This window comes from Scardinius erythrophthalmus (assembly GCF_964197995.2).
Source record: "Scardinius erythrophthalmus genome assembly, contig: HAP1_SCAFFOLD_225, whole genome shotgun sequence".
Taxonomy (NCBI): domain Eukaryota; kingdom Metazoa; phylum Chordata; class Actinopteri; order Cypriniformes; family Leuciscidae; genus Scardinius; species Scardinius erythrophthalmus.
This window is the reverse complement of record NW_028296386.1, coordinates 24,119-35,741: the sequence shown is the minus strand read 5'-3', so window position 1 is coordinate 35,741 and position 11,623 is coordinate 24,119.

The following is an 11,623-nucleotide window of genomic DNA, read 5'->3' as shown; positions in this document are numbered from 1 at the left end:
AAGCCCCAACTGGCTGAGGTGCCGGAGCACCATGTCCCTGTGATCGCACAACACATCTCGCGAGTCGCGAGATAGTTAAGAATGCGAACGCCTTGTTCTCTCATGGGAACAATGGCCGCTTCCGCGACTTTCGTGAAGACACGGGGCGACAGGGCCAGCCCGAAGGGTAGGACCTTGTACTGATATGCTCGACCCTCGAAAGCTGCGAACCAATCCCGGGGACGGATGCATTCGAAAATGCATTTCTGCGTGAGCGTCTTGAACGGGAGCTTGTGCAGGACCCGATTCAATACTCGCAGATCCAGGATTGGCCGTAACCCACCGCCTTTCTTTGGTACAATGAAGTAAGGGCTGTAGAACCCTGACCTCATCTCGGCTGGAGGGACCGGCTCGATCGCGTCCTTCGCCAGCAGGGCGTCGATCTCTTTCCGCAAGACAGGAGCATCCACCGGACGCACACGGGTGAAGTGGATGCCCCTGAACTTGGGAGGCCGGCGTGCAAACTGAATTGCATAGCCGAGCCGGATGGTGCGGACGAGCCAGCGCGACGGACTCAGGAGCGCTAACCAGGCTCCGAGAAACCGGCGCAACGAGCCCACCCGCACCAGCGGCGTACCCGCGGCGTACATGGCTCCAGTGGCATTGTAGCGGCTGAGAGCGGGGTCTGGGTGTGTACTTGGACAACACCTACCTGCTTCCACCGGGGGACAGACGGCAGAGAAGACCCGAGAGTGTTCTGTTGCGGGCTGTCGCCTGGCGAGGGAAGGGGAGGAGACAAGGAGCAAGGCCCGAGGGCGGCTGCTGGTCTCGCTGCCTTCCCGCCCAGCGGCAGACAGGAGTGGCGTGACCGAGGTGGCGCCACTGCTATCTGAGAGCTGGAGAGAGGGGACTGAGAGTGGCGAGACCCGAGGGTGGCGCACACTGCCGTCCCACTCTCTAACGGGAGAGACTGCTTGTTCAGCAGTCCCAACCGTGAATGACCCAGAGGAGGAAGAAATAGCTCTTTTAAGGAAGTTTTGGGAACAAAAACAAACATAGGATTCTCCACCCGGCCCGCCTCAGGGGGAAGGAGAGGAGCAGAGGCCCCCTCCTGAAGAGCAGCTCTTCGGCCCTCTGGGTCGCCCGTCTCAGGAACGCCTCTTCCCCTTGGTCTTCTTTTTGGGGGTCGGAGGCGGCTGAGCAGGCGGGGGAGCCCTCTTGCGACCGGCGCCCCGCCTCCTGGGGTTGGACTGCTGCCCAGGAGGAGGAGCAGAGGCGGCCGCAGGAGGGCGCCCTCGGCGACGAGCAGTCTGAGGCTCTTCGGCCGCAGAAGACGGACCAGCAGCATTCCGTCTCCTGGGCAGGACATGCCGAAGCGCCTCAGACTGCTTCTGGGCGGTGAAGAACTCTTGGGCGAAGTCCCCCACTGCATCGCCGAAAAGGCCCCCTCGGGATATGGGAGCATTCAGAAATCTAGCTTTCTCTGAATCCCGCATATCCGCGAGGGTAAGCCAAAGGTGGCGCTCCTGGACCACCAAAGTGGACATCGCCCGTCCCAGGAGAACGTGCGGTGACTTTCGGTCCGTCGCCACACGCAGCTCCTGCAGCACCCCTGGGTCGGGACCACCCTGCTGCATGTCATGAAGTGCTTTGGCCTGGTGAACCTGAAGCAGTGCCATGGCATGCAGGGCGGAAGCGGCTTCTCCACACGCCGTGTAGGCCTTCTCGGTCAGACCGGAGGAGAACCTACAGGCGTGGGAGGGGAGTGAAGGGGCACCCCGCCAAGTGGAAGCGGTCTTCAGACACAATTGCATCGCAACCGACTGGGGAGATTCCCTCGTATCCCTTCACCGCTCCACCATCCAGAGTGGTGAGGGAGGAGGAATGAGTCGGTCTGTGTCTGGCAGTCAGGGGTGCCATCCACGACTTCGTCAACTCCTCATGCACCTCCGGGAAGAATGGGACCGGAGCGGGACGCTGAGAACCAGCGCGGGCCGCCCTGATACACCAATCATCGAGCCGCGAAGGCTCGGGACACGGTGGAGGGTTCCACACGAGCCCGACATTCGCGGCCGCCCGGGCAAGCATAGTGGCCAACTCAGGATCCGGCTCGGCCGCGGCCACCGCACCCGAAGGGGGTAGACCCGCCGAGTCGTCACCAGAAGATGACCGCTCTCCCTCCGATGCAGCGATAGACATCGCATCGTCAGGTGGCGCCCCGAAGGAGACAACCGCATGGGGCGGCTATTATTATATATATTATATATATTATATTATATATATTATGGCGAGATATTCCGCACTGTAACCCTCATACGCTCACCAACAGCCACAGCCGAAGTAGTCGCCTGCTGGACTGAACCAGCAGATGAACTAGAATGGGTGTAGACTGAAGGGACACCTTCAGTGATTTTCTGCTGAAGGATTCTGAGTCTTGAGCGGAGCGCCGCCAGAGTCATGTTCCCACAATGAGAACATGACTCGTTCACAAATGCTGCCTCTGCGTGTGCTAAGCCCAAACACGAGACACAGTATTTGTGACCATCACCCTGAGACAGAAGTCTACCGCATCCAGAATCGCATGGGCGAGACGACATCTTTCTCATTGATTTTACACAAAGACAAAGATGCGACCCACACGCAAGCTCTTTCAGAAAAGAGAGATACCTCTCTTAATGTGCCGAAGCACACAGGGACCCACCGCGGCCACACACGGGGAAACTGCAAGCCCGTGTGGGCACTCAATACCAGCCGTGAAAATGGCTTTTTTTTTTTTTTTAAGCACAGCTGGTAGAAAGCGGCGATCACTGAAGAGGCTGTAACACCGGCACCAAAGAGGACTCTTCCTGAAGAGAGACTTGTTGAAGAAACTCAAAAACAAAGAAAACTTCTCAGGCAGAAACAGCAGCACACGATGCAATCCTGTTCGGCTCCGAGGCGATAAGCAATGATGCAATGTTTACTTCCGCCTTTATACCCGCGCTGGTAGGCGGGACGCGGAATGCAAATTTTGCATGCCAATTCAGTTTCTCTTTCATTGGCTCGTTGTTAACTCTCTCGAAGGCGGTTGGATCCCTGGCGTGATCCCAATTCGTCAGGGGAACTCCCCCGACGAGGCGTTGGAGTTCCCTGCTGACGAAAGGGAACTATGAAAATGAAAATACTGCAATGAATGCCCAAAGTTTGATTGCGAATGGCTAAGAATTTAAAAATGTTGTACATCAGTTAACAGTGTTACCACATTATTTGTATTCAGGAGACTTGGCTTCATCATCAGCAATTAAATTGTATCATTCCTGGGTACAAGTTGGTTAGAAAGGATAGAATTGGATCAGTTATGGGGATGTGGAACCTTTGTTATATGAGGAAGCTTTTAGAGAAATAATATTAGATACTCAGAGTAAATGTGTTGTTAGAGGTATGGACATATGGAAGGGGAATAAAGGTAGTCAACTTTTATAATCCATGCAATCAGTTAACATTAGATGAATTTAATATAAGAAAAGAACCAAGACTGGGGATAATTTGATATGGTGAGTGGATTAATTCACTTTTGGGAAGTTTATGCACAGATGGAAGGGTTGTAGAAGAGTTTATGGAGGAACAAGCTTCAATATAAAGAACCAGATTCAAGGCATTCATCAGCTTCTTAGATATAACAATAGTTCCTGGAGTTTTAGCTTTAGAATGTAAGTGGGAAGTTCTAGATCACTCAACATTAGGAAGTTATCATTTCCCAGTAATATGTGTGGTGAGAATGGAAATTTATCAACAAAATAAAACAAAGCAAACTAGGTGGAGGTTTGATAAAGCTGACTGGGATCCATTTAACAAGTTATGCACTGCATGAAATGGTGAATATAGTACTGAAGTTGAATAGACTTATGTTCTGACAAATTAAATTAAATTAAATTAAATTAAATTAAATTAAATTAAATTAAATTAAATGCAGCTGAAGAATCCTAAATCAGAAGGTAAAGGATGAAGATTGTTGCTTGGTGGAATGAAGAATGCACTTAAGCAGTTAAAGATAGAAGTCATTCAGGGAGCTAAGGAAAACATTAATACCTACTGTACAACTTTAATAATATATCAGAGGAAACGGGCACAGGCAAGGAAAATAATTAAGCAAGCTAAAAGGAATCATTTTGCTCCACAATAGGAAGGGAATTTCAGTTGGGAGAAGTATGGAGTGTCCTAAAAAATATGGTTGGAGTTTATAGAACACGAAATGAAGGGAAAACAGCGCAGTGACTGAAGAAGAGAAAGCTCAACTGTTAGTGTACACCTTTCAAAAAGAGAATAAGAGAAGGATGGAATAAATTTTAAAGCAACATCAAGATATTTGTATAAAAAAAAAAACTAATAGTCAGCTTTTAAAATGTGTGAACTAAAAAGAGTATTAATGAGGGTTAGAAGTACTGCCCCGGGAAAAGATAGAGTTTGCTATACTATGATTAAACATATGGATGATGCATTACTTCAAACAATATTGGATTTTTTAAATAAAATATGGGTGGAAGGACAACTGCCTTTATTGTGGAAACAAGCTGTCATAATTCTCAAATCAGCAAAAGATTCTTCAAGGAAATTATAGGCAGATTGCTCTGACACCTAACCTCTGAAATGATGGAAAAAATAACTATATATTATGTGTTAGAAAGCAGAGGATTAATAGCTCCTTATCAGTGTGGCTTTCGACCAGGTAGATCCACTTTAGATAAGAACTGATGTAAAGAAGGCATTAGCAATGAAAGAAGTGATAGTGGCAATATACTTCGATATTGAAAAGGCATATGATATGATGACAGGAAGAACAGGAATTGAAGGAAAATTTTATAATTGGGTTTTAAGTTTCTTATTTGGACGAACGATTCAAGTCAAGGTGGGTATGTATTATCTCAGATGGTGAATGTAGAAAATGGAACACCTCAGGGTAGTACTATAAGTCCTCTATTATTTAACATAATGGTAAATGGAATAAGGATAAAGGAATTCATCCAGGAATTAAAACAGCATTATATGCAGATGATGGAGCAATGTGGAAAAGAGAAAGAAATGTTAAATATATTGTGCATAAAATTCAGGAAGCAAAAGAGGTCATAGAGAAATGGTCAGTGGAATAGGTATTCAGATTCTCTATATCCAAAACTTGTCAGTTTTTTACAAAAAAAGAGGATTGCAGAAAATATTAAATATAAACAACCACTAGAATGGTTAACCCTCATCTTTCCCTCTATGGTCTATTGTCACACTTGAACCACGAATACACACACAAAAACAAATGTAATGGATTCGAGGAGTTTTGTGGTTAAAATTTTAAAAAGTAATAAATCCTTCCCTCACAGGTCAATTTGACCCCCTTAGGAATGAATGGAATGCGAGGAATGCTTCAGTACATATAGAAAAACCTAAAATTACTCAAAATTCTGAATAAAAATGCTAAAACTTTATCAAAAAATTATTTAAAATGTCTACATGTGTATCTGAATGCATACTGAAAAGAAATGCTTTGCTCCATATAGACTAGAGCTATATAGGCCGCTGTACGTGAGCTGTATCGTTCAGTTTCGTTCCACCAAGTGGGGCACTAATTTTTCTTTTGCTCAATATGTTCAACGTTAATAAAAGGTATCCAAGCAAAAAGTTCTCCACGCATTATAATGCAGTTAATGAGAAATTGTAATTTATTGGCGCACTATATTGACTGCGTATTGAGACATATAAAACTGTTGAGCTAGATTTTCAACCAATCAGCATCGAAAATTGAAGTAGGTCACAGCCGAAATCAAGCCAATATCACTACGCACATGTAAACATGGAGGAGGACGTAAGCAGCGCATCTTCATCTGATAGCGGCGATCAAGCTCGATTAACACCCATAAAGTGTATTCTTCATGTCGGAAAAGATGGTGGGAAAGGTCCGCAGCCCTTTACTGAAGTCCGATGGGAAAAAATCAAGCATAGGAATGGCTCAAAACGTCGGACACTACGGAGCTAACGTTAGCTATAGAGCTGGTAAGTCCCGCCCCTTCCGTAAAACCCCACTGGACCTCTAGGTTGAAAAATCGTCAATGCAAGTGAATGGGAGAAAATAATTATTTTCTGGTCCCGTTTGAATTTTGCCATGAATGTGAACATATGTTGTCTGTGAATTTTTATATAACTTTTCGTGTAAAGAATGCTAGAATTTAGCGGGTAGAAGTTTGATACGGTTAGACTTTGTGTGAGAGCACTTTGTGGACTACAACTCTCGCTGCTTTCGACGCGTTTGAAACGTCTCCACCACTCGCACACGGACACTAGCTCACGGATCCCGCTAAACATGGCTGTGTCTTTGGTGCACTTCACCGCCTTCTTTCAGGGAGAGGACAAAATCGTTGAGGTTGGTGAAAACCATGGGTAAGTCAACTTTATGGGGTGATGTCACATAGGCGACATGTAGTCTTTCTCGTTATGTCTTTTCCACAACTGCTGGCCGAAGAATCGTACCATATACTGTCAAACTTGTAACATGAAAAGTTATATAAAAAATTCACAGACAACATATGTTCAATTCATGGCACAATTCAAACGGGACCAGAAAATAATTATTTTCTCCCATTCACTTGCATTGACGGTTTTTCAACTTTGAGGTCCAGCGGGGTTTTACGGAAGGGGCGGGACTTACCAGCTCTATTGCTAATAAACATGTTGCCCTCCTGGACAAACTGGTCTCTGATGTCCCAACAACTACGGGTTTCACCCGGCCTGCTATCGGCGTTTTATAGACGCTGGACTTATGTGCATGTGCGTGATGGGTAGATTTAGGGGTCGGGTTAGTGTGTGTGTGTGTGAGAGAGAGAGAGAGAGAGAGAGAGAGAGAGAGAGAGAGAGAGAGAGAGAGAGGGAGAGAGAGAGAGAGATAGGCCGCTGTCGGTAGCCTAAAAGAGGCCTAGAAATAGGGTTTCGTTCCACCAAGTGGGGCACTACTTACTTTTTTAACATCAGAAATATATAGAGATTCCTTAGGAAAAAGTTCTCCACACACAACCTTGCAGTTTTTGAGAAAAATTATGCTAAAGGTGCCCATTTTGAAAAAAAGGGAAAACATAGGGAATTTTGCACTTTCAAACCTGTTTATCATATAAACCCAAAAATGCCGAATTACCACTTGAAGTACAAAATAAACCAGTTTGAAATGGGTGATATACCTGAATCTATAGGGACAGTCAACATGATAAGATTATCAAGAAAACCTCTACTGTAGCATTAACATCCCAATTACTTCTCATTATGTTGTTCCAATTCAAAGGTAATATTTGAGGTAAAATCTGAATAACAAATAGAATTAAGCCAAAATATAATAACAGAGCTTCCAACTCTCATGCATTCACCGTGAGACTCACGCAATTGACACTTTTCCCACGCTCTCACGACACACATCCATTTTCTCACGCACAGAAAAATCGCGAAGCAAAGAGGACACGGAGACCGACAGACTAGACAGAGCAGGTTAGTTATGATATGAAAAAAATCTCAGCTCTCAGATTATGTCAATTTTATTACGAAATTCAAACAATAAATACCGTTTTGGTGTTTGTAATTGATCCCTAGCGGCACGTGACCCGATCATCTCTACTAGCTAATAGTAAATAAACACGAATGAACAATGTTGAAAGAAACAGTACAGCTTACCGAAATGTATATTCTTCATACATAATATCGATCAATCAATCAAACAAACAAAGGGGTCAATAAAACAGCTGGAGAAAAATTGTCTCATAACATTTAAGTTACCTCAGGAAAGCCATTTAATGACCATAATATAGACACGTTAGTTGGCTAGAAAGAGCTATAGCGAGTATTTTGCTAAATATGTGTACTATATTACATATTTATTATATTTGTACTTATATCATTAAATAAAGTTGTTATTATAATAAAAAACGCATTATATTTAATTTGAGTTATTTTTAACCTTAAATAATACCACCAGTTGATAGGGCTGTCTGTAGCCTATGTATTTTTTTTTTCTTGAGAAAAATTAACGCCTATCTTGTGTACCTAATATTTATTCAAATGAGTCAATATTAAATCAAATCACAAGAATTGAATTGAAATCGTGAAATTTGTTTCAAGAAATTTGTAAAAAGAACAAAAACAACCTAGCTTACCAGAAATTGTACCATATAAACATTGTAACATGTTGTCACTAAACCTAATACAATTCAGTTTAGTTACTAAAATGTTTTGACAATCACAATACACTTATTGTGATGCAAGTTTTTTTTGCAACCCCCCCCCCCCCCCCCAAACTCCAATTTATATACTATATATTATATATATATTATATATATTTATATAAAAAAAAAAACACTTTTAAAAATAACACATTTAATGGTGAATTGTTATTTTTTGTCTATAAAACGCCGATAGCAGGCCGGGTGAAACCCGTAGTTGTTGGGACATCAGAGACCGGTTTGTCCAGGATGGCAACATGTTTATTAGCAATAGCTAACGTTAGCTCCGTAGTGTCCGACGTTTTGAGCCATTCCTATGCTTGATTTTTTCCCATCGGACTTCAGTAAAGGGCTGCGGACCTTTCCCACCATCTTTTCCGACATGAAGAATACACTTTACGGGTGTTAATCGAGCTTGATCGCCGCTATCAGATGAAGATGCGCTGCTTACGTCCTCCTCCATGTTTACATGTGCGTAGTGATATTGGCTTGATTTCGGCTGTGACCTACTTCCATTTTCGATGCTGATTGGTTGAAAATCTAGCTCAACAGTTTTATATGTCTCAATACGCAGTCAATATAGTGCGCCAATAAATTACAATTTCTCATTAACTGCAGGATAATGCGTGGAGAACTTTTTGCTTGGATACCTTTTATTAACGTTGAACATATTGAGCAAAAGAAAAAGTAGTGCCCTACTTGGTGGAACGAAACCAGAGCCCGTCTACGGAGACCCTTGGCACTTCCTATTAGCCCCATTGTATCGATCTTGGTTGCAGTTCCATTAGAATTCCACTGGAGGTGATCGCGGGCGAGTGCAGACTGAATGGGAGTCTATGGGGCTAGACGGCTAAATGTGTCTCTTTCACCCGATTGCCGTTGAGAAATCTCAGATTTTATTGTAGGTTTTGCAAGTTCAACATGGGTTATAGGTCGAAAGTTGAATGAACGAGTACTTATTTCTTTTCGATTTCTTACAGGTTGAGTTGTTGTTGCCCATAACACGCTAGCATTCTGCTAATGACGTCAGCATTCTGACGTCATTGACATTTTAAAAGACTTTTTAAACCAAATAAGTGACTCTAAAAAATCTAAACCAGAGAATGTCTAATAGGAAGAGAATTGGCACTCTCTGCTTACTTCCGGTTTCTGGACTGGCTGCAGTAACACGTCTCTGTCCATGCGGGGGCGCTCGCAGGCGAGTGCAGAATGAATGGAGGTCTATGGCGAAAAACCCTCAAAATCCACTTTTCTCAGGATATAATTTTTTGTCTAGTAATTTGAATGTTGTATTCGAAAGGAGATGCAAAGAAATTACACATTGCTGGGTGTTAGATTTTTTACAGTCACTTATTTGGTTTAAAAAGTCTTTTAAAATGTCAATGACGTCAGAATGCTGACGTCATTAGCAGAATGCTTGCGTGTTATGGGCAACAACAACTCAACCTGTAAGAAATCGAAAAGAAATAAGTACTCGTTCATTCAACTTTCGACCTATAACCCATGTTGAACTTGCAAAACTTACAATAAAATCTGAGATTTCTCAACGGGAATCGGGTGAAAGAGACACATTTAGCCGTCTAGCCCCATAGACTCCCATTCAGTCTGCACTCGCCCGCGATCACCTCCAGTGGAATTCTAATGGAACTGCAACCAAGATCGATACAATGGGGCTAATAGGAAGTGCCAAGGCTCTCCGTAGACGGGCTCTGACGAACATAGATATCATATAAAGGCTAGATGGCTCAAGGCGGAGTCACTTCCGGCATCACCGGCGGCCATCTTAGGACAGGGCTCTGTGAATTAAGGTGAGTGAGCAGCACGCACACAAATCCTCTTATCTCGCTGAAATCTGGACGGATTTACAAACGGTTTGGTTTCTTACAAACGTTATTAACGTGGCTATAATTCTGAATGCTTAAACATTTTGAACATAATTATTCATATGTATGCAGTATAATAGCTACATCTCTGACGTTTATAACAAACCAAACCGTTTGAAAATCGGTAGTAAATTGAGCAAGTTATGGTTATTTAAAAGTACATGCACCATGTTATGAGTGAGCGAGCACCCTGTCGTAAGATGGCCGCCGTGTGCGGATGTCGAGCTCCATTGGCCAGCAGCGCGGACGAGCCATCTAGCCTTTATAGGCTGCGTTCCAGTCCAAAATTGTCATGCCCTTCACTTGCTAACTTCCCTTCGTCTCGTTCACTCGGATGTACGTCATTGCGAGTGCCCACTACTGGCGGAAACTGCAATGGGCTGAACTGGAACGTCCTAAGCACTTGATCACTTGGAATCAGCTGTGGAGTTGATTTATTATTTACATTTTTTTCCCTTTAAGAATTTGTTTAATGCAGCATCCAAATGTTTATAGGTGTGTTTGGGTTGTTTTAAATTTAAAAAAAATTATAATTAATATATCATAGAGTTGTCTGTGTGGTGGTGATTAGACGAGATATGCGGTGACGTCACAATCGTGTTGCATTGTGGGACATATAGGTGCCTGAAGTGTACATTTGAAGCAGACTCGCTCCCTCTGTCAAAATCGAGGGAACGAGGGTCTGTCCATATAAACTTCCCTCGTCCACTTCACGAAGTGGAACGCACTTCAAAATGGCGGCAGGGATTCCCCCGAGGGGAAGTGCTTAGGGAAGTTCGCAAGTGCGTGTCTAAAAGTGGACTGGAACGCAGCAATAGACGAATCCGGCGAAACTACCGGAAGTAAGCGGGCGCCATTACTGAGCTGTTGCTGGGTAGCGTTGCGCCATTGCCTCCTATTGGTTTGGTTGCGTCCACTGGAATAAACAGCCCGCAATTTACGACTGTCACTAACGTTACATCTACAACTTTACTATTCTTCCTCTGCAGAGTTATTTGAACAGTATAAGTGTTGTTAATGGTCTGTGAAGATCGGACAGGTCCTTTAAGAACTATGTATTTATCATCTGGTAGAGTGTGCATTATTTGACCAACCCATACGGAGCTCAGATAATTTTTTGACCCTCTATCAGTGACCTGTAGTTGGCATTTTGTTGATCATCGGATGCCAGGCGAAGGAGAAAATACTCTTGAATACCTTTAAAACAACCGAAGGGGCGCGTTGGGGCAGTAACTTAGTAGCATTAACGTTACTGTATTTGCTTGACTGTGACTCACTCTGAGAACCAACAACGCTAGCAGTTAGCTGTACCTTACCCTTTCCTTTTGAAATGTGAAAATGAGATAAATAATGGTCACAAAATAAAAACATGAATTCGTTTATTTGATATCATTAATTTATTTATTGTTGCCAAATGGACAGATCTTTTAATAGTTTCCTCGTTAGCTTGCCTAGCTAGCATAGTTATTGCCAAGCTATTTTCATAAATAATCTGTAAGATCGTTTGTACCTTCATCTGTGACTGGAGGCCACTGTCTA